Raw genomic sequence first — 20538 nt, 5'->3', positions numbered from 1 at the left:
GAAGCCATTGTCCCCTTGAGGAATGAATATCAAAATAAAAAAACACCAATATACTTACCCCGATCCGCAGAAGTCCACGAGGGTCCCACGTCGATCTTGCGTGGAGAACAGCAGCATCAGCTGATGCTACCGTTCTCTACCAGCTCCAGGAATACAATGACGGAAGGTAGGTATCCTTCCGCACTGTATTCCTCCACCACTGTAAAAAAAAGTCCCTAGTCTCACTTTATGCCATTGCTGCGTGGGAATTTACATACAATATATGTTGTATGTATGTTGCATGCATGTAGTATATGTGTAGTATGTATGTAGCATGTATGTAGTATGTAGCATGCATGTAGTATGTAGCATGTATGTAGTATGCATGTTGCATGTAGTATGTATGTTACATGTAGCATGTATGTAGCATGTATGTAGCATGTATGTAGCATGCATGTAGTATGTAGCATGTATGTAGTATGCATGTTGCATGTAGTATGTATGTTACATGTAGTATATATGTAGTATGTATGTAGTATGTATGTAGCATGTATGTAGTATGTAGCATGTATGTAGCATGCATGTAGTATGTAGCATGTATGTAGTATGCATGTTGCATGTAGTATGTATGTTACATGTAGCATGTATGTAGTATGCATGTTGCATGTAGTATGTATGTTACATGTAGTATGTATGTTACATGTATGTATATATGTAGTATGTATGTAGTATGTATGTAGCATGTATGTAGTATGTATGTAGCATGTAAATTTTTTTTTTTTTTACATTCAACACATTAGCCGGATGATGGGACTACTACTGTCCCATCATTGGCTAATGTGTCAATCACTGTCATGGTAGCAGGCATCACCCGATGGGACTTGTAGTCCCATCGGACGATGCCTGCACAGACCCCCGGAGCCTGCACAGCCCACCGGCAGGCCAGCACAGCTCCCCGGCAGGCCGGCACAGCTCCCCGGCAGGCCGGCACAGACCCCCGGAGCCTGCACAGCCCACCGGCAGGCCGGCACAGCTCCCCCGGCAGGTCGGCACAGACCCCCGGAGCCTGCACAGCCCACCGGCAGGCCGGCACAGCTCTCCCGGCAGGCCGGCACAGACCCCCGGAGCCTGCACAGCCCACCGGCAGGCCGGCACAGCTCCCCCGGCAGGCCGGCACAGACCCCCGGAGCCTGCACAGCCCACCGGCAGGCCGGCACAGCTCCCCCGGCAGGCCGGCACAGACCCTCGGAGCCTGCACAGCCCACCGGCAGGCCGGCACAGCTCCCCCGGCAGGCCGGCACAGATCCCCGGAGCCTGCACAGCCCACCGGCAGGCCGGCACAGCCCCCCAGCAGGCTGGCACAGACCCCCAGAGCCTGCACAGACCACCGGCAGGCCGGCACAGCTCCCCCGGCAGGCCGGCACAGACCCCCCGGAGCCTGCACAGGCCACCGGCAGGCCGACACAGACCACCGGACAGTCGGCACAGCCCCCCCGAAGGCCCGAACTGACGGCGCATCGTGATGCGCACAGTCAGCGCATCATGATGACATCATTTCGGCAGCCAATCAGAGCCACAAAAGTGGCTCATTGCATTTTGGACTTCCGATTCCGGTATCCGATACGAAAAAAGTATCAGTACTCGGTATCGGAATTCCGATACGGCAAATATCGGCCGATACCCGATACTTGCGGTATCGGAAAGCTCAACACTAATCATTATCCATTTGTAGAAGCCATCCTGTTTTCAAATTCAGCTTTTTTACACATGGTGTTATGTTGCATCAAGAATTTGTTGAAATTTAATTGAATCCATTCTTCCCTCTACCTGTGAAATGTTCCCTGTGCCATTGTCTGCAACACAACCCGAAAACATGATTGATCCATCCCCATGCTTAATGGTTGGAGAGATGTTCTTTTCCTGAAATTCTATGCAATTTTTTCTCTGCACATACCTTTGATCATTGCGACCAAAGAGTTTTTGTTTTAACTTCAATGATTCACAGGACTTGTTTCTAAAATGCATTGGGCTTGTTTAGATGTTCTTTTGCATACCTCTGATGCTGAATTTTATGGTGAGGTGCAGGAGAGGTTTTCTTCTGATGACTCTTCCATGAAGGCCATATTTGATAAGGTGTCTGTTATGAATGAGTCACCGTAGGAGGCAAAAGCAGAAATACAAGCTAAGTCCAGAAAACCAGAGAAGTTGGCAACTATCAGATTGCAGACCCCTGAACCTATCAACACAACTAGCAGTAGCCGTGGGGGGTTCCTACGATGCCCTAGACCCCTCGATCACAGCCGGAGAATTACATAGGCCTAAAGAAAGAAAGGGGAAATCTAAACAGAGCAGACCCCAAAGCAATAGGCAGCCCCCAACATATAATGACGGTGAAGCAAGATGAAAATACTAACACAGACAGAAAGATAGACTGAGCAAAGACGGGGCCCAAAACTACCTAGATAGGAAAGGACAGGTAGGCTGCTGTCTGCAATCTGCCAAAACCCTATCAAAGACATAAGCCAACAAGCTGATATGAAAAAGGCCCTGAAGCAGCTAGGCTTCAAAAACTAAATCAGCACTCAGGTATTTTCAGAAGACAGAGCTAAATGAATTCAGCACACCCCAGCAGGGAATGGCAGAAATCCAGAAAAACAAAGTAAAACAAAGTCAAAGCACCAAAGCAAAAGGCCGAGCAGCAAACTTAGCTTTAGAGGAGCAGGAATTCAGACTGGTCTCCAAGGATCCCACAGAGAAATCACCCGCAGGGCAGAAGGGCGTCGGCAGCCTTATATCCAGTCAGTAACTCCACTCAGCCAGTCATCATCATCAGCCTCAGATGTTTGATAATCAGGCTCACTACCTTTCTTTACCAGAAGAGGGAGTTCCTCGGGCCTCAGTAATGAAGGGGAAAATGAACTCACAACAGTACCTCCCCCTTGAGGAGGGGTCACCGAACCCTCAACTACGCCGCCAGGGCGATCAGGGTGAGCCCGATGAAAGGCACGCACCAATCTTTTGGCATGAATATCAGAGGCAGAGACCCAGGAATTATCCTCCTGACCATAACCCTTCCACTTAACCAAATACTGGAGTCTCCGTCTAGCCAGACGGGAATCCAGTACTTTCTCTACCTCATATTCCATGTTACCTTCAACCAATACAGGGTCTGGAGGTGCCACCCCCCGGAACAACAGGTTCAACAAACCTCTTCAACAAAGATTTATGGAACACATTATGGATTTTAAATGTGACAGGAAGAGCCAAACGAAAAGAGACCGGATTAATAATCTCCACAATCTTGTAAGGTCCAATAAATCTATGTTTAAACAGGAGAAGCCACCTTCATAGCAATATTTTTTGATGATAACCACACCATATCACCAACCTTAAACTGGGGACCAATGGTCCTATGTCGGTTGGAAAACCGCTGGGCCTTTTCCTGGGAGAGAGATAACTTATCCACCACTTGGTCCCAGATCTGGTGCATTCTCTCCACCACAGTGTCAACACCTGGGCAGGTAGAGGGCTTCACCAGCCCTGAAGAAAATCGAGGATGAAACCCAAAGTTACAAAAAAAAGGTGACATTAAAAAAGGTGACATTATTTAAAGCAAATTCGGCCAAGGGCAAAAATGAAACCCAATCATCCTGATCAGCAGAAATAAAACATCTCAAATATGACTCCAAGGTCTGGTTTGTTCTCTCTGTCTGCCCATTGGTCTGAGGGTGAAAAGCAGAGGAGAAGGACAACTTAATTCCCAGCCTGGAACAGAAAGTTCTTCAAAATCTAGACACAAACTGAACTCCTCTGTCAGATACAATGTTCTCAGGAATCCCGTGCAAACGAACCACCTGTTGTAAAAACAGGGGCACCAACTCAGAGGAAGACGACAACTTAGGGAGTGGTACAAGATGAACCATCTTAGAGAACCTATCACAAATCACCCAAATAACAGTCATCCTCTGAGAGACAGGCATATCAGAGATGAAATCCATTGAAATATGGGTCCATGGCCTCTTGGGGACAGGCAAAGGCATCAACAACCCACTAGAGCGAGAACACGATTTAGACCAGGAGCACGTCCCACAGGACTGCACAAAATTCCTGACATCACGAGACAAGGAGGGCCACCAAAAAAACCGACTCACCAGATCTCTAGTACCAAAAATACCTGGATGACCAGCCAAAGCAGAGCAATGAACTTCAGACATCACTCTCTTCTTCCACTGGTCAGGAACATACAACTTTCCACTGGGACAACGCTCAGGTTTGTCCTCCTGGAACTCTTCCAGAGCACGTCTCAAATCGGGCGAGATGGCAGAAAGAACTACCCCTTCGCCTAAGATGGTAGCAGGCTTGGGCGCCACAGGAGAATCAGCAAAGAAGCTCCTAGAGAGGGCGTCTGCCTTGACATTCTTTGTTCCAGGAAGAAAAAAACACAAAATCAAAACGTGTAAAAAACAAGGCCCACCTAGCCTGTCTAGGGTTCAAGCGCTTAACCGACTCCAGGTAAATCAAATTCTTGTGATCAGTGAGAACCACGACTTGATGCTTAGCTCCCTCCAACCAATGTCTCCACTCCTCAAATGCCCATTTCATGGCCAACAGTTCCCTATTCCCCACATCATAGTTACGTTCAGATGGAGAGAACTTTCGGGAAACGAAAGCACAGGGATTCATTTTAGATGTTACAGGATCCTTTTGGGACAAAACAGCTCCTGCACCAATCTCAGAAGCATCCACCTCTACCTGGAAAGGAAGTGAGACATCAGGTTGCCGCAAAACCGGGGCGGAGGTGAATCTTCGCTTCAGCTCCTGAAAGGAAGAAACAGCCTCCGGAGACCAATTTAACACATCAGCATCCTTTTTAGTCAAATCAGTCAATGGCTTGGCAATACTAGAAAATTTTGCTATAAATTTCTGATAAAAATTAGCAAAACCCAAAAACTTCTGGAGGGCCTTCAAAGAAGTGGGCTGAACCCAATCGTGAATGGCCTGTACCTTGGCCGGGTCCATTTCAATAGTTGACGGGGACAAAATAAATCCCAAAAAAGAAATCCTCTGTACTCCAAAAAGGCATTTAGATCCTTTGACATACAGGGAATTCTCCCTCAAGATCCGGAACACAGTCCGAATATGTTCCACATGAGAATCCCAATCCTTGGAGAAGATCAAAATATCATCCAGATAGATAATCAAAAATTTATCGACAAAATCTCGGAAAATATCGTTCATGAAGCACTGGAAGACAGAAGGGGCATTAGTGAGCCCAAAAGGCATCACCAGGTACTCAAAATGTCCCTCCGGAGTATTAAACGCCGTCTTCCATTCATCCCCATGCTTAATGCGAATAAGATTATACGCCCCCCTGAGGTCAAGCTTGGTAAACCAGCAAGCACCTTTAACTCTGGAGAATAGATCAGAAATCAGGGGTAACGGATACTGATATTTAACAGTAATTTTGTTGAGGACACGATAATCAATACAAGGTCTTAATCATCCATCCTTTTTGGCTACAAAAAAAACCCGGCACCTAAGGGTGACGAGGATGGTCTAATATGACCCTTCTCCAACACCTCCTTAATATAGGATCGCATAGCCTCGTGCTCGGGTACAGATAAATTGAAGAGCCGACCCTTGGGAAATTTACACCCCGGGCTCAGTTCAATTGCACAGTTATAACTCCTATGAGGAGGCAGAGACGCAGACTCATTCTCACTAAATACATCATAAAAGTCCGCCAAATAATCAGGAACATCATGCGACTGAGGAGAGGTGGAAAACACCGGAGCCTCACTAAAGGCACACCGACAACCCCAACTCACCACAGACACAGATTTCCAATCCAAAACTGGATTATGAATCTGTAACCAGGGAAACCCCAGAACAATAGTATCATGCAGATTATGTAACACCAAAAATCTGCAATTTTCTTGATTGTCTGGGGCGACCCGCATTACCACCTGGGTCCAAAACTGGGGTTTATTTTTAGCCAAAGGAGTAGCATCAATCCCCCTCAAAGGGATAGGCGTCTGCAGAGGTGTCATCGGAAATCCACAACGTTTAGCAAAATCCAAGTCCATTAGGTTTAGGGCTGCTCCCGAATCCACAAAAGCCTTGGCGGAAAATGTGGACAGGGAGCAGATCAGAGTAGTAGCCAGAAGAAACTTAGGTTGAACACCCCCAACAGAAAACGTGTGTGCAAAGCGTTTCTCTCGTTTAGGACAGACAGAAATAATATGCGAGGCATCTCCACAGAAAAAACACAACTTATTACGCCTTCTGAACTCCTGACGCTGCTCTCTGGAAAAAACTCTATCACATTGCATAGGTTCAGACATTTGTTCAACAGGTGGCAACACCTCTCGTGCAGCTTTGCATTCGCGCAAACGCCGATCAACCTGAATGGCTAATGACATAGAATCGTCAAGACCAGAGGGAACAGGAAATCCCACCATAGTATCTTTTACAGCTTCTGACAACCCCTTCCGAAAGAGAGCAGCCAAGGCATTATCATTCCAGGTAGTAAGTACTGCCCACTTTCGGAATTTTTGACAGTACAATTCTGCAGAATCACGACCCTGGTTCAATGCCAGCAGGGTCTTTTCAGCCTGGTCAATGGCATTAGGTTCGTCATACAACAACCCCAAAGCTTGAAAGAATGCGTTCACATTAGTCAGAATAGGATCATCTGGTTTCAAAGAAAACGCCCAATCCTGGGGATCGCCACGCAGCAAAGAGATGACAATTTTAACCTGCTGCGTGGAGCTCCCTGACGAGTTAGGCTTCAAGGCAAAAAATAATTTACAATTATTTTTGAAATTCAAAAATTTAGACCGATCCCCAAAAAATACATCAGGTGTAGGAATCTTTGGTTCAGCAGCATGTGAATGAGCAAGGTAGGCGGAAATTCCCCGCACTTCCGCAGCGAGCTGCTCCACACGATCAGACAATTGCTTTATCTCCATTGAGAGAAAAAAAAATTCCCCCTACGGCCTCAGAGATATAGAGGAAAAAATATACACTTTTTTTTTTTTTTTTTTTAATAATTCTTTCCTGCTATTGAGTACCCTAGAATCTGCGGTATGGCGGTTGATTCTGTTATGAATGAGTCACCGTAGGAGGCAAAAGCAGAAATACAAGCTAAGTCCAGAAAACCAGAGAAGTTGGCAACTATCAGATTGCAGACCCCTGAACCTATCAACACAACTAGCAGTAGCCGTGGGGGGTTCCTACGATGCCCTAGACCCCTCGATCACAGCCGGAGAATTGCATAGGCCTAAAGAAAGAAAGCGGAAATCTAAACTGCCCCAAGGCAGACCCCAAAGCAATAGGCAGCCCCCAACATATAATGACGGTGAAGCAAGATGAAAATACTAACACAGACAGAAAGATAGACTGAGCAAAGAGGGGCCCAAAACTACCTAGATAGGAAAGGACAGGAAGGCTGCTGTCTGCAATCTGCCAAAACCCTATCAAAGACATAAGCCAACAAGCTGATATGAAAAAGGCCCTGAAGCAGCTAGGCTTCAAAAACTAAATCAGCACTCAGGTATTTTCAGAAGACAGAGCTAAATGAATTCAGCACACCCCAGCAGGGAATGGCAGAAATCCAGAAAAACAAAGCAAAACAAAGTCAAAGCACCAAAGCAAAAGGCCGAGCAGCAAACTTAGCTTTAGAGGAGCAGGAATTCAGACTGGTCTCCAAGGATCCCACAGAGAAATCACCCGCAGGGCAGAAGGGCGTCGGCAGCCTTATATCCAGTCAGTAACTCCACTCAGCCAGTCATCATCATCAGCCTCAGATGTTTGATAATCCGGCTCACTACCTTTCTTTACCAGAAGAGGGAGTTCCTCGGGCCTCAGTAATGAAGGGGAAAATGAACTTACAACAGGTGTCTCTGAACACTAGAACAATTACCACAACTCCAGAATCTGCTATATCTTTCTGAAGGTCTTTTGCAGTCAAGTGGGGGTTCTGATATGCCTTTCTAGCAATCCTACAAGCAGCTCTCTCTGAAATTTTGCTTGGCCTTCCAGACCTTATCTTGACCTCCACTGTTCCTATAAACTACTATTTCTGAATTACATATTGAACTGAGGAAAGGACAACTTGAAAACGCTTTGCTATCTTCTTATAGCCTTCTCCTGCTTTGTGGGCCTCCACCATTTTCATTTTCAGAGTGCTAGGCAGCTGCTTAAAAGAACCCATGGTGGCTGTTTTTTCGCACAAGGTTGGAGGAGGCTATGTGTTTCTAAACCTGTGGAATCTGCATCAGCTGGCCTTTCCTAACATTGAGGGTGAAGAAGCCATAACCCTTACAGGCTAATTAAGGTCTGAAACCTTGGTCAAAGTTATCTGAGCACACAAATGTCCAAAGGTGCCCAAATTTTAGCATCGGACCATTTTTCTTTTTGTAATTTTTAAAATGTGAAAAAATTACAATGTGTTTTACTTTTAAGCCTAAAATACAAAACAAATGTGTCATCTTTAACTTTAGGCCTTTTAGAGATCATTTTATCTTCAACTTGCTTAACTGTTCACAATAACTAATTTTGACCAGGGGTGCCTAAACTTTTGCATGCCACTGTATATCAGAATCCCAAGGCAAGGGTATACACGCCGGGGTTTCTCTCAGATGCCTTCGAGCTGAAACGGAACGAGGCAGGGGTGCCCGCTGTCCCCCTTACTGTTTAATTTGGCGATAGACTCTATGTCGAGATATTTAAGTGATTGCAGTTCCTACAAAGGGATAATGGTGGGAAATGAGACAGTCAAAAATGCCCTATTTGCAGATTACATAATTCTGTTCATGAACAACTGAGAGGAAGATCTCCCTATGTTGCTGCTTGAAATTGAAAAGTTTGGAAAATTCTCAGGCTTTCATTTAAATAAGCCTAATTGTGAGATTCTGTTCATGAAGAGTGAGCTAAAACGTGGCCAGGAGAGTAATATAATGGGTATCCCGAAAGCGACAACATCTATAAAGTACCTGGAAATTTATTTGGGGAGAACGCCAAAACAGATTTATGATCTCAATTATAAGCCTATCATAGACAAAATAGAGGAGTTGGAGAGGTGGGGAAATCTACCCCTCTCGCTGCTGGGTCGCTGCCACCTAATCAAGATGACAAGCTTTGCGAGATTACTGTACCCAATGCAAACTATCCCAATGTTAATTCGTCACGCAGATGTTCTCAGATTAAACAGGGCCTTTTCTAAATTCATCTGTAGGGGTAAAAGAGCGAGATTGGCTATAAGAACTCTAAAGCACACAAAGAAGGGAGGGGGAGTGGGATTGCCAAATATTAGGGGATACAATTTATCGTGTTTAATGAGGAATGTAATAGACTGGATTAAATAAACGGGGCGATATAATGACTACAAATTGGAAACGGAATTTTGTGGTTTGTGGGACCTGACGGCGCTGCTGCATACGCTGCTGTCACACATACCGCCAGACATTAACTATTTGGTAATATGTAAAGATACCATTGCCACATGGAAGGCAGTAAGAAAAAAGCTAAAAATGACGTGGAGAGTGTCGAAACACCTGAATCCTTGGGCATTTCCTGGCTTTAGATTAGGAAGAGAAAATAAATTATACAGAGTGGTTGGGGAAAGGTATATAGACGTTAGGAGACTTACTACATCTACAAGAAGGCCGCTGGTTGACGGGATTGGAAGTGATAGACAAATTTGAGCTACCGAGATTTCATTTGATGTTATATAGTCAATTAAAGCATTATGTATTAGACCTCCTTCAGGATGTGAGGAAGGAAATCGATTCAGAAATATGGGAGGACTTGGTTACCAAAGACATTGGAGAAATATCTATCACCTCAATATATGGGATGCTGAGGGACATATTACGCCCTTCAGGGAAGGGCAACATATTTCACAAATGGGAAAAACATATACATGATGAAGAACTTGAGCACAAGATTCTGCGGGGCTGGGAATTGGTAAGAAAGCAAATCATCAATGAACAATGGAGAGATAGTCAGTTCACAATAATGCATAAAACAATAGGTGGCTTCAATATACCTCCGACTCCGCAGAATCCTGATAGTCAGACAAGTTGCCCAAAATGTACAATGCCCAAAACAGACACAGAACATGGATTGTGGTCATGTCCCAGGACACAAGAACTCTGGTTAAAAGTCCAGGATATGTGTCTGAAGATATGTGGGATATGGGTAGAAGTGGATCCATTGTGCTACATGACTTGTTTCACACCATTGCAATGGTGACAAAACATCTAATTCTGCAACACTGGCTAGCTAAAACACTCCCTGGGATAAAAGAGATCAAGGAAGGTTTAACATCGGTCTTATTTTTGGAAAAAAGAGAAACAGAAAGAAATAAAGATAAAATGACGAAAAAAAATTTAAAAAACGGAGTGTTTATAGAAACGTGGATTCGGATTGGTATCTATTAGAGGATTTGAGTGGTAATCTGAGTAAACTGAAATGTGTTATATGAGCTATATGGAGGATAAGGTTTAGCTGGAGATAAGGTGTCGGATTTCAGTCAATGTAATGTATGAAAATGTGGAGGTAAGGGGGTTTGATAATTTTATATTTGTTAAGTTTATTTTTGCTTCTATTTATGCTTTGGTGATAAGCATGTTAAATATGTTCTTTGTAACAATTCAATGCAACGTTTATAACTTGTAATATGCAACTTCATTACAAAATCAATAAAAATGATGCATTTTAGTGCTCTGACATCCGCAAGCAAAATCAGATAAAAAATGCATTGGTTCTCAAGCAATCTAATTTGCATGCATGTGCAATCCAGAACCAAGGAGTAGAATATTTTTTGCAGCTTTGGCCAAATCAGTTTATAATTTTGTACACTATTTTGACTATTATAATACTATAGGAAAAACTCACCATCTTGTGCACCGTCTTTTTTCTTGATAAAAGTTGTCTCCATAGGTTAAATGGATCCTACCAGAATGAGGTTTAAATAGCCATAAGAAAAGTGAGGTAGTCATGTGGAGAGAAGCTTGGTGCTGAGGCTCCTTACAGAGTACTATAGTTACTCCTCAGCTAGCCTTGGGGAAGGTCTGAGATAAGAGCCATGTGCTGCTTTCACAAAGCATTGTTTGAAATAAAGCAAGTGTGTTCCCATCAACACTGATCAGCTTGTGACTTGGAAGCAAAAGAAGTAACAAGCACCTGAATTACTGTGCTGCTACAGATGCAAAGTTGTCAAGTTTGGAACTGACTCACGGCTAGCCAGCTTCAGCTCAATGACTGAGAGGAAAGTGCAAATGTTTCCCAACTCAATTCAGACTACTCTCTCTCCAACTTTTGCCACAAATCCATGTGGTGCTTCTGTCTCTTGCTTAGGATGAAGACTGTACAAGGTGGAGCATTCTGTATTCTTCATGATGCATCAAAGCCAGAAAAAGACACAATCACAAATAATTCACTGATTTCCTTTATTATATTTAATCTGTTTTTATTGAAAATTTTTAAATATACAATCAATTTGGATCAACAAAAAAGTGAACGATTAAATAAAAGTAGAAACAAAATTTTCCTGTTTAATCACAGGATGAATAATATGCAACTAAGAAGAACTCGTACTTCCCATACCTTTCTGTATGTAGTGAATGCAGGGCAAGGGTTAGAAAAGTAAAGCCAGTAGTGAAGTGAGGCTTGCAAGGGAGACCAAGAGCAATAAAATCAGATTTGGGGCTTATGTCAAAAGCAAACGAAAAGTTAAAGATGCTAAAGGATTTTTACAGGATGAATATGGTTAAGTGGTCAAAAATGTTGTTGAGAAGGCCGAAATATTAAATTCCTATTTTGCAACTGTGTTCTCTAAGAAAGCAATTGTAACATCAATTCATCTTCATGGTGCCATCGAAGGATAAAGGAATCCACACTTTCCATAAACAGAGAGATTGTGAGGAAACAGATAATTGAAATGAATTTAAATCTCCTGGTAGAGATGAATTACATCCTAGGGTAAGAGGATAGCAGAGGAAATTGCAGAATCAGTAGCCAGACCTTTGAAAAATGCTCAAGAACAGAAGTCTTAGAAGATTGGAGAAGGGCAAATGTTGTCCCTGTCTTCAAAAAAAGTTATGAATGTGAAGGCAGAAAATTGAGGAGGAGTGTTGGCTGCAGGGATCTTGTCACATATGGCAAACTTTATGTACCACTACCTTTCCCGTGGCCCTCGCATTATATTCATCTTGGCCAAAAAAGAGTACTGGCTGTTCACTCTGCTAGACGCACATTATAATAAGAACTTTGCATATCTCCTTCCTGAGAATGAGAAGTCTAATACAATGGTGCTATACCAGAAGGTCATTGTGGAAAATATGTTGAAAAAATTCCCATCAGACAACGGAGACAACCACCAGAAGACACAAGCACATAAAGTGATTTTTTAATCTTGAATGTTTGAATGAGGCTCTCTAGTTGTTTTCTTCAAGGGTCTATGAATGATTCTGCTTGTAATTTGCCTCAGGCTTTGCACTGTGTGCAGAGCCTTTATGAGTGTAGGAGTACCACATCTAAAGCTGGAGTCACACATAGCGGCTTACCAGCGATCCCGACAATGATATCAACGTGTCAGGGTTGCTGGTAAGTCGCTATGTGATCGCTGGTGAGTTGCCACACAGACAGCTTCACCAGCGATTAGCACAGCAATGCCACGCGCGCGGCATCGCTGTGTGTTTGTTAGCGCTGATGTCATCCCTGTAAAAAAAATAGAATTAAAATAAAAAATATTGTTATTCTGACCTACCGACGTCCCTCTCAGCCATCCCGCCTCTTTCCACGCTCCCGGTCCCAGTGATCCTTTGCGAGAATGACCACGAGAATGTCACGGTCTCGCAGGAGCGTGACGGCTCGCGGTCATTTGTGCAAAGGATCACTGGGACCGGGAGCGTGGAGAGAGGCGGGATGGCTGCGCGGGACGTCGGAAGGTGAGAATAACGATATTTTTTATTTTTTTATTATTTTTTACAGCTGATCGCTGGTCTCCCACCTGTCACACGCAGCGATGCGTGCTGGCCAGCGGGAGACCAGCGACGAAAAAAATGTCCAGAGGTTTCTTGCAGCGATCAGCAATCCTGGCAGGGGGGCCAGTCGCTGATCGCTGTCACACAGAGCGATCTCGCTGGTGAGATCGCTGTTGTGTCACAAAAGTTGTGACTCAGCAGCGATCTCGCTAGCGAAATTGCTATGTGTGACTCCAGCTTAAGCTTTCTCATTATTTGAATGAGGCCTTCCAGATGTTGTATTGAAGGTTGAATGGATGACCCTACTTGTAATTTTGGGCAGGCTTAGCACTTAGTGCACAGCTTTTATGAGTTTAGGAGTACCACTACATGACAATTTGAACAGAATGTGCACGAGGCCATCCTTTATGTCTAATACAGGGTATATCAGAGTCCCTCTGTCATCCAATTTTTGGCAGTTCTTGCATCCTTCATAAATTACAATGAAATTTCCACTTTTTTAATAAAAATTCTAATTTTCATTTACTTAAATTATGTTTTTTTTAATCCTTTTTTAAATTTTGTCTTATCTACAAGTCATTATACAGGAAAGAATGTTTTTTAACTTTTTTCGCTTCGATTTTGAATATTTTATTGTGAGTTATTAAAGTGAAGTAAAAGTGTGACAGCATTGCTCTCTGCAGCGATATGGGAAGGAGAGTTGCTTCCAGGGATCTTCCCCATGCTGTTCTCCTTCGCTTCAGCAGTTTTTACATCCATTTTAACATTTTATCAGCCATTCAAATCTCTTTGTAGGATCTGCCGGAGTAATGCTCAGATTTCCCTTTGACTCCCATTGTACTAGTTTTTCCAAGTGAGCATCCGAGCATTAGGCCACATGCACACATTTAGTATTTGGTGAGTTTTTTTTACCCCAGTATTTGTAAGCCCAAACCAAGAGTGGGTGAAAAATACAGAAGTGATGCAAATGTTTCTATTATGCTTTTCCTCTGGCCGATCCACTCCTGGTTTTGGCTTACAAATACTGGGGTAAAAAAAACTCACCAAATACTCAATGTGTGCACGGGACCTTAGGGATGGATTGGTTACAGTGAAGAGAATCCAAGCATTTTAGTGCTCTGACATCCGTAAGCAAAATCAGATAAAAAATGCATTGGTTCTCATGCAATCTAATTTGCATGCATGTGCAATCCAGAACCAAGGAGTAGAATATTTTTTGCAGCTTTGGCCAAATCAGTTTTTAATTTTGTACACTATTTTGACTATTATAATACAATAGCAAAAACTCACCATCTTGTGCGCCGTCTTTTTTCTTGATAAAAGTTGTCTCCATAGGTTAAGTGGATCCTACCAGAATAAGGTTTAAATAGCCATAAGAAAAGTGAGGTAGTCATGTGGAGAGAAGCTTGGTGCTGAGGCTCCTTACAGAGTACTATAGTTACTCCTCAGCTAGCCTTGGGGAAGGTCTGAGATAAGAGCCATGTGCTGCTTTCACAAAGCATTGCTTGAAATAAAGCAAGTGTGTTCCCATCAACACTGGTCAGCTTGTGACTTGGAAGCAAAAGAAGTAACAAGCACCTGAATTACTGTGCTGCTACAGATGCAAAGTTGTCAAGTTTGGAACTGACTCACGGCTAGCCAGCTTCAGCTCAATGACTGAGAGGAAAGTGCAAATGTTTCCCAACTCAATTCAGACTACTCTCTCTCCAACTTTTGCCACAAATCCATGTGGCGCTTCTGTCTCTTGTTTAGGATGAAGACTGTACAAGGTGGAGCATTCTGTATTCTTCCTGCTGCATCAAAGCCATAAAAAATGACAATCACTGGTTTCCTTTATTATATTTAATCTGTTTTTATTGAAAAATTTGAAATATACAATCAATTTGGATCAACAAAAAAAGTGAACAATCAAATAAAAGTAGAAACAAAATTTTCCTGTTTAATCACAGGATGAATAATATGCAACTAAGAAGAACTCGTACTTCCCATACCTTTCTGTATGTAGTGAATGCAGGGCAAGGGTTAGAAAAGTAAAGCCAGTAGTGAAGTGAGGCTTGCAAGGAAGACCAAGAGCAATAAAATCAGATTTGGGGCTTATGTCAAAAGCAAAAGAAAAGTTAAAGATGCTATAGGATTTTTACAGGATGAATATGGTTAAGTGGTCAAAAATGATGTTCAGAAAGCCGAAATTTTAAATTCCTATTTTGCTACTGTGTTCTCTAAGAAAGCAATTGTAACATCAATTCATCTTCATGGTGCTATGGAGGGATAAAGGAATCCACACTTTCCATAAGCAGAGAGATTGTGAGGACACAGCTAATTAAAATGAATTTAAATCTCCTGGTAGAGATGAATTACATCCTAGGGTAAGAGGATAGCAGAGGAAATTGCAGAACCACTAGCCAGAATCTTTGAAAAATGCTCGAGAACAGAAGTCTTAGAAGATTGGAGAAGGGCAAATGTTGCCCCTGTCTTCAAAGAAAAGTTAAGAATATGAAGGCAGGAAATTGAGGAGGAGTGTTGGCTGCAGGGATCTTGTCACATATCGCAAACTTTATGAACCACTACCTTTCTCGTGGCCCTCACATTATATTCATCTTGGCCAAAAAAGAGTACTGGCTGTTCACTCTGCTAGACCCATGCTATAATGAGAACTTTGCATATCTCCTTCCTGAGGATGACAAGTCTAATGAAATGGTGCTATACCAGATTGTCATTGTGGAAAATTTGTTGAAAAAATTCCCATCAGACAACTGAGACAACCAACAGAGGACAGCAGCACATAAAGTCATTTTTTAATCTTGAATGTGGCTCTCTAGTTGTTCACTTAAAGGGTCTGTGAATGACCCTGCTTGTCATTTGTGTCAGGCTTTGCACTGTGTGCAGAGCCTTTATGAGTGTAGGAGTACCACAACTAAGCTTTCTCATTATTTGAATGAGGCCTTCCAGATGTTGTATTGAAGGTTGAATGGATGACCCTACTTGTAATTTTGGGCAGGCTTTGCACTTAGTGCATAGGTTTTAAGAGTTTAGGAGTACCACTACATGGCTATTTGAACAGAATGTTCACGATGCCATCCTTTATGTCTAATACAGGGTATATTAGAGTCCTTCTGACATCCAATTTTGGCAGTTCTTGCATTCTTCATAACTTACAATGAAGTTTCCACTTTTTTAATAAAAATTATAATTTTCATTAACTTAAATTATGTTTTTTAAAAATCCTTTTTAACATTTTGTCTTATCTACAAGTCATTATACAGGAAAGAATGTTTTTTAACTTTTTTTCTGTAAACTCTAATTTCGCTTCGATTTTGAATGTTTTATTGTCAGTTATTAAAGTGAAGTAAAAGTGTGACAGCATTGCTCTCAGCAGCGATATGGGAACAGAGATGCTTCCAGGGATCTTCCCCATGCTGTTCTCCTTTGATTCAGCAGTTTTTACATCCATTTCAACATTTTGTCAGAAACTCAAATCTCTTTGTAGGATCTGCCGGAGTAATGCTCAGATTTCCCAATGACTCCCATTGTACTAGTTTTCCCAAGTGAGCATCCGAGCATTAGGCCACATGCACACATTCAGTATTTGGTGAGGTTTTTTTTACCCCAGTATTTGTAAGCCAAAACCAAGAGTGGGTGAAAAATACAGAAGTGATGAAAATGTTTCTATCATTCTTTTCCTCTGACCGTTCCACTCCTGGTTTTGGCTTACAAATACTGGGGTAAAAAACTCACCAAATGCTCAATGTGTGCACGGGACCTTAGGGATGGATTGTTTACAGTGAAGAGAATCCAAGCATTTTAGTGCTCTGACATCCGTAAGCAAAATCAGATAAAAAATGCATTGGGTCTCATGCAATCTAATTTGCATGCATGTGCAATCCAGAACCATGGAGTAGAATATTTTTTGCAGCTTTGGCCAAATCAGTTTTTAATTTTCTACACTATTTTGACTATGATAATACAATAGCAAAAACTCACCATCTTGCGCGCCGTCTTTTTTCTTCATAAAAGTTGTCTCCATAGGCTAAATGGATCCTACCAGAATGAGGCTTAAATAGCCATAAGAAAAGTGAGGTAGTCATGTGGAGAGAAGCTTGGTGCTGAGGCTCCTTACAGAGTACTATAGTTATTCCTCAGCTAGCCTTGGGTGAAGGTCTGAGATGAGTTCAAATGTGCTGCTTTCACATAGCATTGCTTGAAATAAAGCAAGTGTATTCCTGTCAACACTGGTCAGGTTGTGACTTGGAAGCAAAAGAAGTAACAAGCACCTGAACTGTTGTGCTGCTACAGATGCAAAGTTATCAATTTTGTAATTGACTCCCAGCTAGCCAGCTTCAGCTCAATGACTGAGAGGAAAGTTCAAATGTTTCCCAACACAATTCAGACTACTCTCTCTTCAACTTTTGCCACAAATCCATGTGGCCCCTCTGTCTCTTGTTTAGGATAAAGACAGTACAAGGTGGAGCATTCTGTATTCTTCATGCTGCATCAAAGCCAGAAAAAGCCACAATCACTGATTTCCTTTATTATATTTAATCTGTTTTTATTGAAAAATTTTAAATATACAATCAATTTGGATCAACAAAAAAAGTGAACAATCAAATAAAAGTAGAAACAAAATTTTCCTGTTTAATCACAGGATGAATAATATGCAACTAAGGAGAACTCGTACTTCCCATACCTTTCTGTATGTAGTGAATGCAAGGCAAGGGTTAGAAAAGTAAAGCCAGTAGTGAAGTGAGGCTTGCAAAGGAGACCAAGAGCAATAAAATCAGAGTTGGGGCTTATGTGAAAAGCAAAAGAAAAGTTAAAGATGCTATAGTGTTATGAATGAGTCACCATAGGAGGCAAAACAGAAATACTAGCTAAGTCCAGAAAACCAGAGAAGTTGGCAGCTAACAGATTGCAGACCCCTGAACCTATCAACAACAACTAGCAGTAGCCGTGGGGGGTTCCTACGGTGCCCTAGACCCCTCAATCACAGCCGGAGAACTAAATAACCTAAAGACAGACAGGGAAATCTAAACTGCCCCAGCGCAGACCCCAAAGAAATAGGCAGACCCAACATATAATGACGGTGAAGCAAGATGAAAAAACACTCACACAGATAGAATGATAGGCTGAGCAAATGATGGGGCCAAAGCTAACTAAATAGGACAGAATAGAAAAGCTGCTGTCTGCAATCCGCCAAAACCCTCTCAAAACAAGAGCCAACAGACTGATAGGGAAAAAAGCCCTGAAGATGCTAGGCTTCAAAAAGACTATATCAGTACTCAGGTATTTTCTGAAGAAAGAGCAAAAAGGAATTCATCTCACCCCAGCAGGGAATGGCAGAAATCCAGAAAAACAAGGCAAAACAAAACCAAAACACAAATGCAAAAAGCAGAGCAGAAAACTTACCTTTTGAGGGGCAGGAATCAGACTGGTCTCCGAGAATCCCTCAGGGAAATCACCAGCAAGGCAGAAGGGCGTCGGCTGCCTTATATCCAGTCAGCAATTCCAGTCACCCAGTCATCATCATCCTGCTCAGGTGCTTGGTAATCAGCCTCACTACCTTCCTTCACCAGAAGAGGGAGTTCATCAGACCTCAATGGTGAAGGGGAAAATGAACTCACAACACTATAGGATTTTCACAGGATGAATATGGTTAAGTGTTCAAAAATGATGTTCAGAAGGCCGAAATTTTAAATTCCTATTTTGCTACTGTATTCTCTAAGAAAGCATTTGTAATATCAATTCATCTTCATGGTGCTAGTGAAGATAAAGGAATCCACACTTTTCATAAACAGAGAGATTGTGAGGAAACAGCTAATTGAAATGAATTTAAATCTCCTGGTAGAGATGAATTACATCCTAGGGTAAGAGGATAGCAGAGGAAATTGCAGAACCACTAGCCAGAATCTTTGAAAAATGCTCGAGAACAGAAGTCTTAGAAGATTGGAGAGGGGCAAATGTTGTCCCTGTCTTCAAAAAAAAAGTTAAGAATATGAAGGCAGGAAACTGAGGAGGAGTGTTGGCTGCAGGGATCTTGTCACATATCGCAAACTTTATGTACCATTACCTTTCCTGTGGCCCTCACATTATATTCATCTTGGCCAAAAAAGAGTACTGGATGTTCACTCTGCTAGACCCATGCTATAATGAGAACTTTGCATATCTCCTTCCTGAGGATGACAAGTCTAATAAAATGGTGCTATACCAGATGGTCATCGTAGAAAATATGTTGAAAAAATTCCCATCAGACAACTGAGACAACCACCAGAGGACAGCAGCACATAAAGTCATTTTTTAATCTTGAATGTTTGAATGAGGCTCTCTAGTTGTTCACTTAAAGGGTCTGTGAATGACCCTGCTTGTAATTTGTGTCAGGCTTTGCACTGTGTGCCAAGCCTTTATGAGTGTAGGAGTACCACATCTAAGCTTTCTCATTATTTGAATGAGGCCTTCCAGATGTTGTCTTGAAGGTTGAATGGATAACCCTACTTGTAATTTTGGGCAGGCTTTGCACTTAGTGCATAGCTTTTATGAGTTTAGGAGTATCACTACATGGCTATTTGAACAGAATGTTCACGAGGCCATCATTTATGTCTAATACATTGTATATCAGAGTCCTTCTGACATCCAATTTTGGCAGTTCTTGCATCCTTCATAAATTACAATGAAATAAGTCATTATACAGGAAAGAATGTTTTTTAACTTTTTTTCTGTAAACGCTAATTTCGCTTCGATTTTGAATGTTTTATTGTCAGTTATTAAAGTGAAGTAAAAGTGTGACAGCATTGCTCTCAACAGCGATATCGGAACAGAGTTGCTTTCAGGGTTCATCCCCATGCTGTTCTCCTTCGATTCAGCAGTTTTTACATCCATTTCAGCATTTTGTCAGCCACTCAAATCTCTTTGTAGGATCTGCCGGAGTAAAGCTCAGATTTCCCAATGACTCCCATTGTACTAGTTTTCCCAAGTGAGCATCCGAGCATTAGGCCACATGCAGACATTTAGTATTTGGTGAGTTTTTTTTTACCTCGGTTGTGATGGTGTGATATGTTATGTGGATATCATTTTTTGTATATTCCTATTTTTAACAATTCCAGTTATTTTCATAGTGTTTTTCTTATTACATTGTAAGTCTACAGTCTCAAGGTATCTGTGTCTTGATGACCCCCTGTAGTGCATTAATCTCTAAGGCCCTTTGTTCTCCTCTGGGAGGCCATGAAACTGCCCCAACTGGTTTGACTACCCCTGGACAGGGAAGGGGGTGGGGAGAACAGCAGCTGGACTGTCAGTTCTGGTGTGGACAGGATCGTGTAAAGACTACATTTCAGAGAGAAGGACCCATTTTATCCTCTGGTGCTAGAGTTTTGGAATCTCGTTTCCCTGGACATTTTATCTTGTTACTGGACTGCATTCTTATTCTGGACTATCTTATCCTTTGTGTGGTGGACTGAATATGGAGCTTTTCGTATTTTTGTCTGAATAAATGTCTTGGAATTGTTCACTCTTCGCTTGCTCTGTTGATTGTGTGATACCAGAGAAGGACCTTGTGACAACTGGTGGCAGCAGTGGG

This window comes from Dendrobates tinctorius, unplaced genomic scaffold (assembly GCF_039654945.1).
Source record: "Dendrobates tinctorius isolate UK_male_01 unplaced genomic scaffold, ASM3965494v1 ptg000197l, whole genome shotgun sequence".
Taxonomy (NCBI): Eukaryota; Metazoa; Chordata; class Amphibia; order Anura; family Dendrobatidae; genus Dendrobates; species Dendrobates tinctorius.
Note: the sequence above shows the minus strand (reverse complement) of the source record.